Consider the following 16,840-nt stretch of genomic DNA (forward strand, 5'->3'; position numbering starts at 1 on the left):
GTGGCAGCAGACAGCCTGTCGAGCAGGGCAAGACACAGCCTTGCAACATACACATGCTCTCGCACAGCTAAATAACTCCAGACATTGCAGCTGAGTATTTTGGAATGCCATGTCTCAGGAAAACTTTTTTGTTATCCACATTTGACACTGCAAGCATCAGAGCACTCAGCCCCTACTCTGGCATCAAAGCTGCTGTGTCAGGAAGAGCAACGCAGTTGTGTGCTGAAACATCACACTTCTGTACCCAAAACTCAGCAGGGGATTCCCCAGTGCAAACTCTTCCTACAGCCAACCCAACTGCAATGCTCTCCATTCTCAAGGTCCAGGTTGGGAACTAGCAGAAGCAGCACCTATTTTAGGAGATCAGCATTTTTGCTCTCTGAGTATCTAATATCTCTGCAGTAGGTGGACAAATAATGGGATTTCCAATCTGATGGACAAAGCAGGTTAGAGAGGAAAAATTCAGTTTCAGTTGATGTGAAAGTTTCATTTTTTTCATGTAAACAACAAACCCCACATTTCAGTTCAAGTCTACTTTAAATATTTCTAAACCTATGGTTTTTTTTAATGGAACATTTCAAGACAGACTCCAAGACTTTAATTTAGAAAGTATTGAAGCAGTGTTTTGTGAGCTTTAAAACAAGAAAAGTGACAATTTCAGAAGTCCTCCTCCTCCTATCTTCAGCCAAAAGATTTTTATTTTTTTTTTTTGTGAATAGTTTGAGTACTTTGAAGGTCCAGCAAGGTCATTCAGCCCTAGTTCTGGAGGTACCAAACTACACTTCATCTGGTAAGACCTGCACATCCACTTGATGTGAGGCAGCTTTGTCAAGGTAGCAAACCCATTTGTTCATGGGCCAAGGGGATAATTTTGTAGTTAATAATCCTTGCTTGGTCAATTTACCTTTGACAACAACTAATATTTTGTTGTTCTTCAGATGTATAACCTAAGAGAAAGACACCTGCCCATATACTCCTAGTTATAACCCACAAGAATAGAAAAGTCATACCCAGGAGTGGGAAGATAACAGCTTACTCAGAATTCAAGTCTTTCTGGAGAGTGGCAGGACCTGAGAGCCTGCAGCTCCAGCCCCATCACACACCAGTGTCCATGCAAATACTTCAGTTGTGTGAGCCACAGATGCAACTAGGCTAAACCACGTAGCTAAGACCAGAGCCTGGGCATCCCAAAGGATTCTACTTTTCCTGCTACTATCAAATTGTTAAACTACTGCAATGAAGGTTTACATCACTTGTGATGACATCTCCAAGAAGAATTTCAGCAATGAGTTGACTCAGTAGCATCACCATCCTCCTAGTGGCATGGCAGTGGTGTGCTGGATCAGGCACAGGTTACACTGCTCCGTGTTTTAGGGGACTCAGAGGGAGCTGGACTACCCCTGCATTGAGGATGCGATTGAGTTTGGTACATCAGATATCTGCAAGGAAGAGGGTTTGCTGGACCAGCAGAGAGGAGCACTCAGGAAGTATTAGTGACAAATTCAGCAGCCTGTTGCCCATCCTTTCCCTCCCTGAGCTTCTTCATAAGAAAGCATATATAGAAGGGTTGACAGCAGAAGTGTGTCATCTATTGTCTGCAGGGATTAGAAAACTGGTATAAATTATTCTTTTCATTAATTACTTGATCCTACCTAATTCCCACTAGAAAGTGTTGACCTCAATAGACTAAATCTAGGTTTCTTAGCCTACATAACCTCTTTATGCTTTTTCCTAGCTTCCATTGCAGAACCACTTTCCACCTCTCATATCCTGGCATGATTCCACTGTGGCTCAGCAGATCCATGGAATCTCTGCTGTGAACCCCACCAGCTGCATGAAACAAACCCAAACCCTCCTGCACTATTCAGTGATCTGTGTGTTTCTGTACTGACTACAAATGTTCTAAATGCTCTCTAGAAAGGGCAAAAGTGTTTGAGATGTCCCCCACACTGGAAATCCAGGGAGATCTCCATCTGCCTGCATGTGACATTCCAGAGAACTCAAGACTGTTGGACATCCCAGGCCAAACTAGTGCCAACAAAAGAGCATAAAGCCCCAGCATAAAGCAGGCAGGACTGTGGATGATACCAAGCAACTTCTAAGAGATACCAGTACTACAACATATACGTTGATTTTTTGAGACTGAGCTCAGGGGCTACTTATCTCCAATAGTAAAATTAACATTCTATTAGATCTGCTAAATAATTCATGGCAATACATTTGATGTGGCAAGTTCCAGCAGTGAGTCATCAGTGTTTCACATTATTGCACTGACAGCAACTAGGATTACTTCTTAAAAGAAGGCATCTCTGGTTGCTTCCATCATCCACACTCAGCTCCTTCTGGGGCCTGACGCCTCATCATCTCTTGTTGCCTAAGGCTGCATTTGAAGGGATAAAAGGAATTGTTGCTATTGAGATTTTTAGTTTAAAGCAATTTAAGCATACATAGAAATTTGATTTAAAGCTGGAATCTTTTCTTCCAGCGATGAAACACATTTGGAGCTCTGCAAGTCTTTTGTAACGAAGTGGTGCAGAACCACTGTTTAGTCATGCAAATGAAATGAGAGTTAACTGAACAGCATTTTGGGGACCTCTTGCCAAAACTCAGAGCAAAGATTTCTATTGTCAATCAAAAGGCACAAACGTTTCCAAATTGTCCTTTGTGCGTGTGCATTGTTGGGAGAAGGGCAAACAAGACAAAGTAAACATCTCCTGCAGTCTCTGAGATATCCAGGGTATAAAGTCTTGCAGGAGGGATTCAGATAGTGTCCTAACAAAGTTCTGAGCAGACACATGGTGTTACAACTACAAACCACAGGAAAGAAACCCTTTCCCACTCATCCCACCTAGAGTACTGCATCCAGTTCTGGAGCCCCTATTACAAGAGGGATGTGGATGTGCTGGAAGGTGTTCAGAGAAGGGCCACAAGGATAATCAGAGGACTGGAGCACCTCTCCTGTGAGGACAGACTGAAAGAGTTGGGGCTGTTCAGTCTAGAGAAAAGAAGGCTCCAAGGTGAGCTTATTGTGGCCTTCCAGTATCCAAAGGGCCTTACAGAAAGGCTGGGGAGGGACTTCTTAGGATCTCAGGTAGTGATAGGACTAGGGGGAATGGAATGAAGCTGGAGGTGGGGAGATTCAGGCTGGATGTGAGGAGGAAGTTCTTCACCATGAGAGTGGTGAAGCCCTGGAATGGAGGTGGTTGGAGGCCCCATCCCTGGAGGTGTTTAAGCCCAGGCTGGATGAGGTTCTGGGCAGCCTGATCTAGTGTGAAGTGTTCCTGCCCATGGCAGGGGGCTTGGAACTAGATGATCCTTGTGGTCCCTTCCAACCCTGACTGATTCTATGATTACTGAATCACCCCAACCTTTACCAAATCCATCCTTTTTCATTATCATATGCAAAACCAGTTCAGACTCTTAAATAACAAGACCTTGGCAGGCTAATCACAAATTTCTCCATGTTCTGCCTTGATGGTCAAGCACTGTTCTCCCACTGTCATTCCACCAAAGCCTAGAGAGCAATCCCAGGCTTGTCCAAAGACAAGCTGGCTCCTGGCCTTGGTGGCTTTCTGCTTTGACATTTGAAAGTCTTCTCACTAAATGTTTGTTGTTTTATAAGACATGTATTTATAAACAAGCAACTTGGAAGCAATGGTTGGGGCACATACCAGTTTGGGAACTAAGAGCCTGCAATTTTGCCTCCCACTGGCTCAATGTTTTAATTTGTCCAGTTGTAGTTTACATCCTTACTTGCAGAGGAGATAAGACTAGAACCTCTGGAAATGCAGAGTTTTTTCACCACATGGTCAGCTGATAACAAAGCCACTAACCCCAGTCTTGCAGGACAGCACATTCCTCTAACTTAGCTTTACATCATCCCTCAGACACAGGCTGGCTCCATCTCTGCTTCCAAAGGAACAGGCAATTCAGTAAATATGTGGTACCTCTTACCCAGCTCCATAGCCTGCCCTGGAAACAGCAGGTGCTGGGGCTAGCAGTGCTGACCTTCACCTCAAAGCGCCCACAACATTGCAGAGTTAGACTTCCAAGGTTCCACATACACACTTAAAATCCCAGAAGAGGCACAGTGAGGAGGGGAGGCTCATGCAATACTGCACTTGCAGTACTTTCCAAACTAGAGCATCCTGTAAACAGGGTTTAGCAGGCTGTGGATAAAATTTAAGCTCTCTGTAACCCCAATCTTGGAGGTTCTTAGAACCTCTCCTGTTGCTGAAGGTCCAAAATGGAATAGTCATTTCAGCCTGTTCTCCCACAGCAGCTTTTCCATCATTGAATAAAATGACCAGGTGCTCAGCTGGTATAAACTGCTTCAGCTTGATTTTCTCCACTAACAATAAGAGCTAGTTCATATCATCCAAGGACTTCAACTCAAGGTCAGTACTAGGTAAAGCTGATACACAGATCTTACTAAACTCTACACCATTTACCCTTTATTTTTTTAATGTTTCTGCTGAGCTCTCCACAGATGCTAACTACCTCGTTTAGATACCGTCTCTGCTGCAGGCTCTGGAATTTCTTGATGTGTAAGATCAGCAACAGACACTTTAAAAAATGAAATAAAGAAAACATTTCCCACCACTTGCTACCACACAGCTGACAGTGGGATAGATAGAATATAATAAACCAGGTTGGAAAAGACCTATGAGATCAAGTCCAACCAATCATCCAACACTATCTAATCAACTAAACCATGGCACCAAGCACCCCACCCAGTCTCTTCCTAAACACCTCCAGTGATGGTGATTCCACCACCTCCCTGGGCAGCCCATTCCAATGGCCAATCACTCTTTCTATGAAGAACTTCTTCCTAACATCCAGCCTAAACCTCCCCTGCCACAGCTTGAGACTGTGTCCTCTTGTTGTGGTGCTGTCTTGCAGAGCACATGGCAAGGAAGGAGCACAAACCCTAGTCCCAGGTATCAGGCACAGGGTGGCTGTTTCCAAATCCTATGCTTGTCCCTATCTGTAGGCTACACATCTTGCATTACACAGTGGCAACTTCAAGCCCAGAGAAACAAGGTCATTGTCATCATGATAGCAAGCAAACGTTGCAGCTGTGGACTCAGAGCCCCAGGCTGTGGGCGTCTTGATGAGACAGACCATGATGCTCAAGATACACAACTAGCTGGCAGTGGCTCAGCAAGCAGCAGCAGCCCCCATAATGAATGAGCTTGCCATGCTCTGCCAAAAAAAAATTAAAATTCAAAAGAGAAATAAATACAGAGTCTGGTTTATCACGTAGTCTTCAGCTTGGTCCAGAGCTACAACTAGCTGTGAAACCCAGGAGAAAGTCCAGTTCAAAAGCTTCTGAAAGGGAAAGATACAAACCAAACAACCACCACAAACCATCCAACATGATGGCATTCAACAAGTCCAAGTGCTAGGTGCTGCACTTTGGCCACAACAACCCCATGCAGCACTACAGGCTGGGGTCAGAGTGGCTGGAGAGCTCCTAAACAGAAAGGGACCTGGGGGTACTGACTGACAGCTGGCTGAACATGAGCCAGCAGTGTACCCAGGTGGCCAGAAAGGCCAACAGCATCCTAGCCTGCATCAAGAATGGTGTGGCCAGCAGGAGCAAGGAAGTCATTCTGTCCCTGTACACAGCACTGGTTAGGCCACACCTTGAGTACTGTGTCCAGTTCTGGACCCCTCAATTTAAGAAGGACATTGAGACTCTTGAACGTTTCCAGAGAAGGGCAACGAGGCTGGGGAGGGGTTTGGAGCACAAGCCCTGTGAAGAGAGGCTGAGGGAGCTGGGATTGTTTAGCCTGGAGAAGAGGAGGCTCAGGGGAGACCTTATTGCTGTCTACAACTATCTGGAGGGAGGTTGTAGCCAGGAGGGGGTTGGTCTCTTTTCCCAGGCAACCAGCACTGGAACAAGAAGACACAGTCTCAAGCTGCTCGAGGGGAAGTTTAGGCTTGAGGTGAGGAGAAAGTTCTTCACAGAGAGAGTTGGTAGGCATTGGAATGTGCTGCCCAGGGAGATGGTGGAGTCACCATCCCTGGAGGCGTTCAAGAGGGGATTGGACATGGCACTTGGTGCCATGGTTTAGTAGTCATGAGGTGCTGGGTGACAGGTTGGACTTGATAATCTTTGAGGTCTTTTCCAGCCTTGTTGATTCTATGATTCAAGCTGTACAGGTGCTCTAAGAGCAAAGTATTAACTCCATCTACACTGCTCTGATAATGCAGCCAGGTAAACTGCAGTGGTGACCATGTCCTGCAGAGAACATAGGAGTCTGAGTAGTTGAGGATAAGAGATACATTACAGGAGCCTCTCTTGCACTATAATAAAAGTTAGTGAATTAGAGATGCTGGCCAAAACAGGAAAGGCTGGAAGACACTTGAGCACGACGCCAAAACCCACGAGCCACTGAATGGCTCTGCCATTTTGCAAGCTAAGTGGCTATTCATGCCACTAAGACTGAGAGTGACAGCACTGATAAGATCTATCAAAGAACATCTACTCTGGACTCAATGGAAAATTGCCCCAGTAAAAGCTCTGCCAGCTCTGCTGATGTACATTACCTTTATTAGAAAAGCTTCTCTGACAACCAAATTCGTTAGGAATTAATTTCTTCATATAAACTTCTGCACATGAATTCAACACAGACAGATGCAAATAGGAGCTCTGGAAAGACACCATTACATTAAATCAGGGCTCTATTTCTCAGTGGCTGCAAAGTGGAAGGTTTAAAGGTGAGGTTTTTTTTTGCAATTCACACTTACATTCAATATGATTTGTCACCAAAATGCCTGTGCTACCACTGGAGCCTGTACATATGATCCCCATAGCTTCAGTAAGTTTAGTGAAGTATGAGGAGGCTACTGCCATGACCCTCAGGGTGCAGGCAACCAGCACCAGAACAAGAGGACACAGTCTCAAGCTGCTCCAGGGGAGGTTTAGGCTGGATGTTAGGAAGAAGTTCTTCATAGAGTGATTGGCCATTGGAATGGGCTGCCCAGGGAGGTGGTGAAGTCTCCATCATTGGAAGTGTTTAGGAGGAGACTGGATGGGGTGCTTGGTGCCATGGTTTAGTTGATTAGATAGTGTTGGATGATAGGTTGGACTCTATCTCAAAGGTCTCTTCCAACCTGGTTAATTCTATTCTAATGTTCTTCACCATTCATTTTTCATTACCAAAATCTAAACATGTTCTAAGTTAGACACAAAAACAAGAGGAAGAAATTTAACTAAAATAAAGTTAGCTAAGCAGGATCCAACATCCCTCCCCCTGAGTTTTCCCACCAAAGCTGCTGGGCCAGGAGACGGCAGGCTTGGCTGCAACAGCAAGCCCCATTCTCCCTGCCAAGCCCTGGTGAGCAGGAATGGGAAACTGCAATAACTGTCACTTCCAATTTTCTTTCTGATGTGACAGAGCAGAGACAGGAAAGGTGCTGTTTTCCCCAGCTGCTCGGCCAGGGCAGAGCAGCCAGACACGGAGCCTCTTGGACATCCCCGGTGCGCAACAGATCAAAGTGCCTCCGCTTTCCGAACCCACAGCTTCCCCAAAAACCTGGCTCTGTGATTGCTGTTTTGCACAAGCACTTGTTCAAGCTCCAGCCTGGAGCAAACAGGGCTGGAAAGCTGAGAAGCAGTAAAGAGATGATTTTTTGCTAGGCTGAGGGATTCCCTAGCTGCACCTGTCCCAGCCAGCAAAGCCAATTCTGAAGCTCAGATGCACATGACAAAGAGCAAGGCATCAGAGATGGCCATGGGGACAAAGGTGAGGATCAGGCCCCTCTAGCACATCCTCCACACCATGAGGTTCCTCCATCACCAGATAGTCCTCAAATAGAGTGTTCCTGACCTAGGCCATAACAAGAGCTTTTGTAAATGCCATCCCAAGCATGCAGAGTGCCAATCTTGTTGTGAAACACTGTGAAGCAAATGAGCAACCCACCCTGCCTTTAGGCAGTTTAGAAGGCAGCTGATTCTCTCCATTGTCTGATCTAGGGAGGTCTAAGAGATCCCTTTGTATGGCTTTACACAGGAGCAGACAGCAAGTCCAGCCACAGATAGCTTTGAACTCTCCTGCAAACCCCATGCCTCCTAATGATGGCATCATTCATAGTTTCAGCAGAGCAACAAAACTCTCTTGTTCTTTAGCTTGGGTCCAAGGAACCACAGAGCTATTAAGGGGGGACAGTATGGTGCCAGAAAGAAACTGGTGAAACCCACAGAGCTTGCTTAGCACTGTCCTGATGAATCATCCTGTTTTTCCAGTGATAGGAAACATCTGAGCTAGAGGGCTTTTAGGGCAGAAGGCGCTTGTTACATGACACCAGTTCAACCCTCTGTGACAGGGACAAGAGCAAATGGTCCCAAGGTGCACCAGGGAAAGTTTATGTTGGATATTAGGAAAAAAATCTTCACAGAAAAGTTGTCAAGCATTAGAAGAGGCTGCCCAAGGAAGTGCTGGAGTCACCATCTGTGAAGGTATTTTGAAGATGCGTAGACATGGTTCTGAGGGACAATGTTTAGTGGTGACCTGGCAGAGCTGAATTAATGGTTGAACTTCATCTTAAATGGATCTTCCAACCAAAACCATTCTATAACTCTATAAATATGTGTGCCAGATGTTCCAGCTGGCAGTGACATTCAAACTGCTCCCTTTGGAGAGAAGTCAGAGCCACCCAGGTAATTCAGGTTCCCTGGCAGCCAGACACTGCTTGCTGTGCAGAAGAGGGTGCCCAGAGCCAAGGGAGCCCCATCCAGGCCAGGGGAGGGGACATGCAGGCCTCATGCAGATCCCAGAGGGGGTGTGCTTCCAAACTCTCACAAGGCCCTGGCATGGCTCAGCATATTTCCTACCTTTATAAAAGAAAAGGAAAAAAAAAAAATTCCCAGTAGGAAATTCCACCTGAGAATTTATCTTCATGCTGAAACCCATAATTTTCCATAGCTGCTCATTCAACAGCCTAAGAACAACAGAAGTCATGCACAAGTTCAGTGGTATCTCCCCTGGTGCAGCGAGATAAAGCTTTTAACAGCAAAGTCACGTAGAAATTCCCATGTTTGCCAAACAACATCATCCCACTCCCACAGAGGCTTACAGGGCTCTCTACAAAGGAAGAAGCATCTCATTTAAAACTCTGCATTTCAGCTCAGTGATGTGGTTCTCAGCTCTCCACCTACATTGAAAGGACACACTATGGCATGCTCTAAAGGGTCAGGAAGAGTGTACAACAGCCTTCAACTTCTGACAGCAAGTTAGTCCTTTAATCCTCACAACAGAAGCATGCAGTGTCGTGCTGAATATCTAGAGTCTACCTAACCCTGCTGCTGACCTAGAGACATCACTCAAAGCAGAGGGCTGCACAGTATTTACAAGCCGTGAACCATCAACCGAATTGTTCCCCAGTCTCAGATCAGGATTTCCCACCTCCCAGTTTCTCCTTCCCACCACGCAGGGCTAAGAAGATGGACATGCACAATAAGCACTCAAAACACAGCGAGGTGTACAGAAAAATATTCAGCAGTTCAGACCAGTAAATCCATCCCCTTTTCCCTGGGAAGCAATGGATTTAACCTGGGGATGGTATTAAGGCAAGTCTCACAGTATAGATAGCAGTTTGATTTCAGCATATAGTTTTAGTACTGGCTGGCTAGTTTTGTTAAATTGCATGCCTAATCCTCCAGAGAGCCAAAGACAGGGGAGTTAAAAACCCATCAAGAAACCCAACCCAACACAAAACCTGCAGAACATTGGTATTGCAGTGGACAGAAGATGAAAAACACCTTGCAGATATGGGAGTTCAGCCCATGCAAGAAGAGGCAAAGAGACTCAGGTAGCAAGTGACACCATGTGTTTAACTAATACTCTGCTGGAAAAAGAGGAATGAGGGCTGACAGACCTGTTCTAGCAAAAAGCTGATCATGGTCTCTGTGGAAATGAGGCGTCCTCCCCTGCATTGACTGGCAGACATAAAGAGACTCTACTCACACTGCAAGTAGATTGACTGGAATCCAAATTACATGGCACAGCATTGGACAAGGATGCTGTGTTCACCTCCCCTACACCACTTTGAAACCCTTAAGTGGCAGTTTCAAACAAAAGGCTAAAATGCAAATCTCACTTCTTGCCAGACAGAAAAGAACAAAGAATTTCCCACAATGGCCTCTGAAAGATTAGGCACATTATTGTTAACACTAAGAAGTGGACATTAATTAATACTGAATTGCAAAGAAATTCCAGTAGTAGCACATATTTCACTCCTGTTGATGCAGCAATGAACTCATTATGAATAAAGAAATTAAAAACATATATCAGAAGGCAAAGGTAATGATCTCCCACTTATTAAGTGTGAGCAGCATATACCACTGCACTAGAATGAAAGAGGAGGAACATATATCTCAGCTTTTGTTATAGGATAAGATCACAGCCCAAGGCACATCCTTTGCTGAGGATGAAATGTTTATCAAGTGACTTCAAAGATACATACTGTGACCTTGAGCCAAACACTTAATATCTGCCACCCAGTAGGTTTTATCTATAAAACAGTAACAGCAGCATTAACCTCCTGCAAATTCAGAGTCAAAAGGTATGGGGAACACTTCGCAGCTCTGTCCTTGTGTGCGTGTTCTACAACTGGGGATATCCTTGAGACTCCTCCAGCCACAGCAAGGAAATATTCAAGCCACATCTCAGGACAGCATGGGTGGCTGTTTAGAAGCAGCCCTGACAGAAGAGCCAGGGGAACCACAGAGGCCCTAGGACGGTGACTAGCAGGAGCACTGAGAAGCCCAGTGAGAGCTCAGTTACAGCCAGTCAAGGGAAAATTGGGTTCAAAGGTAGAGCCAAAAGTAAGACAAGATCAGCTGAAGTGGATGAAGCAGATCAAGCAGTAAAGGGTCGGTCAGTCACCCAAAATCCTATTGTGCTACCACCAGGGGGTTGAGGCTTTTTTGCATTGCCAAAGACTTAAAACCCAAAGGTGTAGCATTGCATAATCGTCCTTAAACAAAAGCGCCAGAGCCACAGCTGCAGTAAGTCAGTGGTGCTCCAAGGACACCTAGGGCAACGCAGTTCCATGAGCAGACCTGGCCCAGGGACACCAGCTCTTTTCTTCAGCATTTGTCCATTCAAAACATCTGTCACCTTGCAAGTTAACCCAGGATGACACTCAGCTAGCTGCAACTGCAGCAAACCTTTCCAGCAAGTTCCCATCTCAGGTATTTATTCCAGTAGTTCTTGCTTCCATGTCTTTACTATTTTTACTACTTCTATTACTCTTTTTGGCTGGAACGGAACAGTTTGCCTTCACATAATTTCCATCATTGCTCTGCCTGTATCTGATATGTGCCAGTGAATGCAAAATTCCATGAAGCTTAGCTAAATCCTTGTTGTCTGGTAAATAATAGCAGTGTGCCCCCCACCCTCCCACCCCCCATTCAAAGAAAGTGATCAGAGGTTTATTTAATAGAGCATCAGATGAATTCCTGTTTTATGTAATTATGTATTGACTTTAAAAAGAGATGTCAGGGGGGCAATCTTTGGAGTCATAACAGATAAACTGTAAGACAGAACAAAGGAAAAATAATTTGAATAAAACATTGTGCCTTAAGCAAGAAACACTTTTCATGTATGGTACATGAGAAAATGATCATTATTTGATGCAAAACTGAAGTTGTGACCTTGCTGCAGAAGCATTCATTACCTAAACACCACAACAAGCAAATTAATGGATTTTTTTGGACTGGTGCGAATAGTAGCAATAATAATCATTTTGCTTCCTGGCAATTGCTTGCTGACAGCCAGATTTAGCAGCAAGGGTTTCACACTATTATTTATAAGAGAGATTGCAAATAGAATTGCACATAACCTTAAAGACGTTACAGAAGCGTGTGTCTAGTGCAAGGGTATTACACATGAGTGATCAAGGTTTAGTAAGTGCTTACAAGCCAAGTACTGGAAGCCCATAAACACCACACTGACTGCCAGAGGAGTGTGTGCTTTATGCAAGGACACGTATGTACGTGGTGCTATAAGTAAGCACTGTTCTGGCATTTGAATCCCTACACAGGAAGGTTCTGATTATGGTTACCCTGGAAATTACTCCTGCAGTTTCAGATGCATTTTTTGCAAGTGACAAATGGTGGTGTGATAGTTAGTTTGTTGATATCATTTAAGGGAATTGCAGCACTCCTGGGAGGTGTCAAATTGCCAGGGCTGGACATCACCCTCTGTGCAGAAATCTCTTCCTTGGCAAGTGATACGGGTTGTCTGAATGGTCTCCTCCTGAAGGGAGATGATAGACAGGTGGGGGTTGGTCTCTTCTCCCAGGCAACCAGCACCAGAACAAGAGGACACAGTCTCAAGCTGCACCAGAGTAGGTTTAGGCTGGATGTTAGGATGAAAATCTTCATAGAAAGAGCAACTGCCCATTGGAATGTGCTGCCCAGGGAGGTGGTGGAGTCACCATCACTGGGAGCGTTTAGGAAGAGACTGGATGGGGTGCTTGGTGCCATGGTTTAGTTGATTAGATAGTGTTGGATGATAGGTTGGACTCAATGATCTCAAAGGTCTTTTCCAACCTGGTTTATTCTATTCTCCTACCTCACTTCTTGGACCTTTTGAGCTGCCCAGAGCCCTGCCCCAGTGCCCTGCTCTCCAACACGGTGCCACTTCAAAATACCAGCAGTAAATTTGCTCTTTAGCAGCTGATGGAGAAAGCTCGTCCTTCCCACCTCCTCAGCCAGCCTGTCTGCAGAGCACCAGGAGCAGGCTGCATGAATGATGTATGTGTTATCTGGGGTGAAAATTTACTGCAAGAGTGACTGCTGCACCCGGAGGGGTTGGACAGATAGGGAAAAGCTGATGGCTTCGCAGTGATAAAGAGCACCAAAGTGCTCTGCCCAAGCTGAAGGATGCGCTGCCACAAATTAAGAAAAGGAGCAGGAAATACTGTGTGGGGAATTTACCTCATTGAACCAGCACAAAAACTAAATTGGACCTTAGGAGCAGCTTGCCACGGAGCAAGTGCTCTGTGTGGAGCTGGCAGGACTGCCTTTGTTTTTCAACAAAGATCACAAATAGGTTTCTAAAACACCTCAATGTGTTTAAAATTCTTACATTATTAGGCAAGTAGGTACAATAAAAGAAACATCTCCACAAACGGAAAAGCCTCAGGCCTGTACGCCTTCAAAATGTTATTGGTATTTTAAACCCTGCTAATTGCTCTGTAATGTAAGCAATTGCATCATGAGCAGGAGCACCGCAGCCAGTGCATCACCCGCAGCATACCTCTGGCTGCTTCCCCCCAAGTACCCTCTGATTGGAGGAGGCTGAAATAGAACTTACGGCACAATGGAGTGCGTGTGGTAAAGGAAGTTCATTGAACAGATAAACCTGGCTTCTGTAGGTGTCTGTGCAAGACTGACAGAGAGAGAAAACGAAGGCTTCCAGCCAGGAGCTCATCCCAGCATGGGACAGGAGCTCCATCATCATTTCCCCAAAAGGGAGGCTACAAAGTGTCTTTCAGTTCCTAAGCTGTGATTATTAGAAAACCACTAGAACAGGGCAACTTTTCAGCAGAGAAGAGTTTCCCTTCTCCCTCTGAAACAAATGAAAACAGAGAGGAGTGGAAACACACCTCACTGCACCCTTACAGGCTGTTATTTCAGGCTTGCTCTGAATTTAGCAGCCTCAGAGGTCACAACTAAAATATATTCAGTCTCCTCTGGATCCCAGACATTTCTTCTCACCCATCATCTCCCAGGCTGATGTCCAGCAGCTTTCAGGGACACTCAGCCTCCTTGTGCTGGGGCCCACCTTCCTGCCACCTCTTTGCAAACTAACATACACAGTAAATCACCAGCAAACAAACAAAAGCCCACTGTACCACAGAGGGACTAACATTAGAACTGCCTGGTTTGATTTGGTGTGTGGTGAGCAGCAGCTCCCCAAAGCTGGAGCTGCCTGCATCCAGGCCGGTGTGAGTGGCTGCATAACCACTATAGGTGATCCACCTATAGCTGGCAGGTTCTCTGACAAGTTTGCTGCTCATGCATTCCATAGTATTTGGTCTGAAAACATTTGTGGTGGCTGCCTGCTGAAGGCTGAGTTTCAGGACAGAAATCCTCCTCACAAAACAGCTACACACTTTCTGAGCAGCAGGCTAGCTGTGTTTTGTCCATGTTAAAGGCTCTGAAGCATTTAATTGGAAAGCTTTAGCAACCCTGTACTTAGGGGGAGCTGGGAATTTTGCAAGAGGATTTTAGTGTCAAACGTGTGCCTTTCTGGGAGGGTGAAAGAAAAAAAAAGGCAGCCAAACCTGAGTAAATTGTGAATTTATCAAGGTTTGCACACACTCAGTAAAGACTTGATCAGATAAATGTAGCTCCTGAATTCTGCAGCAGGGTTTTGATCCTGGATGTCCTTCTTCCTACCAGACCCCAGGAGGACACACTGTACCTCTGAGCCCTCCTGTTTGGGCAGAAAAGGCAGCAGCTCTTTCTCCCTGCGTCCTTCCAGCAGAGCCATCCCTGGGTGCACCCCATGGTCCTGAGCCTCCTGCTGAGTGCTCAGTGCTAGGCGCATCACTCCAGCATCAGGGAGGATCAAGTCCCTGGTGCAAGGGTTTTTCTGCAGCTGCCTAGTGTCTTCCCATGTACCCTGACACTTCATGGGATCATCCACATTTGAGATGCAAGTCTGTTATTCGTACAGCTCTACCCAACCTCAAGACCTTCCAGCAGCACTACAGCTGTAGTCATCACCAGCCCTGAGAGTGTTGCAACTTTCTGTGCTTTCAGTTCCTCAATTACATTGATTATCACATTAAACATTCCTGGTGCTAAAGGAACAGACTAAAAATAATAAGCTTGTATCTTCCTGATACAAATGAAACCCATTTATACTATTGAGAGTGTAGCAAGTTCATTGTTTTGCAGTAATGAAGCTTTCATCTCAGGAGATCCAATTCATAAAAACCCCTCTTGCCAAGGCTGTGCACATTTCCTTTTCCTGATTTTTTTTTTTTTTACTACCACTGACATTCCTTTAAGTTCTAATCTGACTCAGAATTAGCAATTGAAATAATGCTGAAGAGACACAGAAAGAGGTAAACAACCCAAATCACTTCTGATGGCAGGGCACAGCCTTGCCACCCTCAGGCAGGAAGCCCTATGCCCACCCCGGCTGTAGGTGCCCCTATCCACACATCCTCCCTTGCTATGAATAGCTTCAACCACCTTTGCTCTGCATCCCAAAATAGAAACACATTGCACAGGCAACAGAAACAGCAAAACACTGTACATAAGCTCTCTTTTATATATACAAATATGAATTCATAATCATCCATAGTAGGCAAGAGCATAGCCAAAGAGAGGCTGTCTGCAGGCACCTGCAGGGGACCCAACTGAAGGCTGTAGGCTCCAAATGAGGGGCATGGAACAAGCAGGGTTTGATTCTTTTCTGAATCTCCCCATGCCAAGCCCCAGAGCTGGAGCAAGAGTCCATCTTCAGGTCTTTCCATCACCTCTGCAGGACACGGCAGGCTCCAAGGTAGGATATCATATTCTAGGAATGTAGTATCATGGGACATAGTTTTGTCCTGACATTCTGCTCTGGGTGAGATACAGCTCCTGCTACCCCTGGGCAAAACAAAAGTGACCTCACTTTTCCCAGCCTGATGGCTTTAGTCACACTGTAGTCTCAGAACAGCACCAGGTATTACAGACCCCAACACCAGGCACCCATGCTGTTAGACCTGACCTCCCCTTCCATCCTTTCCTCTATCAAGGGAGCCTGCAGACAAAGCCATCTGGGACTTGTCCCATCAGGGACTCTGTCTGCTTCTCCTCTTCCCTCCCATAGAGCAGCACAGATGTAGGGATCTGATAGTAGCAAAGTCTTTACTCTTCCTCTCAAGCTTCAGAAAGAGAACGGAAAGGCAGGAAATAGGCAGGAATGACTTCCCCTTGTATTTCCCTTTGGGTCTGAAACTGCAGCACCTGACCATGCAGTGAATCAGGGACACAACAGAGGTTCACCTGCCCTCTCATGCTTCAGCACCCACAGCTGGAGTGGGAGACTGAGGGAAAAGATGAACACCTCTCTCCCCTTTCCCCTCTGAGCTGGGAGTGTCAGGCCTCTCAACTTCATCTAAAAAACCACCATCTCTTACTCACTGAGAGATCATGTTCCTTACATGGGCCAACTGCATCAAAAATGAGCTTCCTTATCTAAGTCCCCATTTATCAGAACCAGTCCATTGTTGTTCATATTACTTGGTAAATGAAAGTTTGAGCATTTTAGGGTTTGCTGGTAGGGGCAACACATTTACACCCGAGATTCTGCCTGCCAAGCTCTAAATACCTTAGGACCACAGGTCTGAATCAGGTCTCCCCTCAAGTGGAGTTGTTCTGGATCTCTCTTGCCCACACATAAGGTGTGACATCTAATGGGAAAACAGATTTTGTCCCAAATCAATACTCATAGTACTCAACAGCCCTACTGCCAGAGCTGTCTGTAGGAGCTTTGCTCTGGCTGCTGGGCTCTGCCTCATGAGAGGGCAAGCTTCAATGGTGAGCTCAGAAGCCTCTTGCAGGGATAAAAGGCACTTGATGATGTTTGTTATACAGCAAGGAATTAGTGCCACAAGACCCAAAGCACATACAGCCAGTGGGAATTCATCAAGAAGCCTAAGGGGACTTGCTCCACTCCATCACCATTCTGTTAGCCTCTGCCAAGAGCCAGATGAAGGCTACTGCAAGGGTTTACATGGGAAATCAAGGAAAAGTTTTATTCCTAATTTATCTGGTAAAAGTGATTAAAAGCAGCTCCACTTCTCTACCCCACTGGGCTCT

The 16,840-nt window shown here is 45.6% G+C and overlaps 1 protein-coding gene and 1 long non-coding RNA gene across 7 annotated transcripts in view; one reads left to right on the top strand and one right to left on the bottom strand.

The window, feature by feature from the left end:
- The window catches only part of LOC137444413 (calcium-activated potassium channel subunit beta-2), a 169,100-nt gene that overhangs the window by 94,153 nt on the left and 58,107 nt on the right, over window positions 1-16,840 (top strand). The window lies entirely within an intron of this gene.
- LOC137444416 (uncharacterized) overlaps window positions 1-16,840 on the bottom strand; it is a 59,144-nt gene that overhangs the window by 32,376 nt on the left and 9,928 nt on the right. The window lies entirely within an intron of this gene.

Source organism: Melanerpes formicivorus, unplaced genomic scaffold (assembly GCF_026170545.1).
Source record: "Melanerpes formicivorus ecotype bairdi unplaced genomic scaffold, bMelFor1.0.p_v2 SCAF_12, whole genome shotgun sequence".
Classification (NCBI taxonomy): domain Eukaryota; kingdom Metazoa; phylum Chordata; class Aves; order Piciformes; family Picidae; genus Melanerpes; species Melanerpes formicivorus.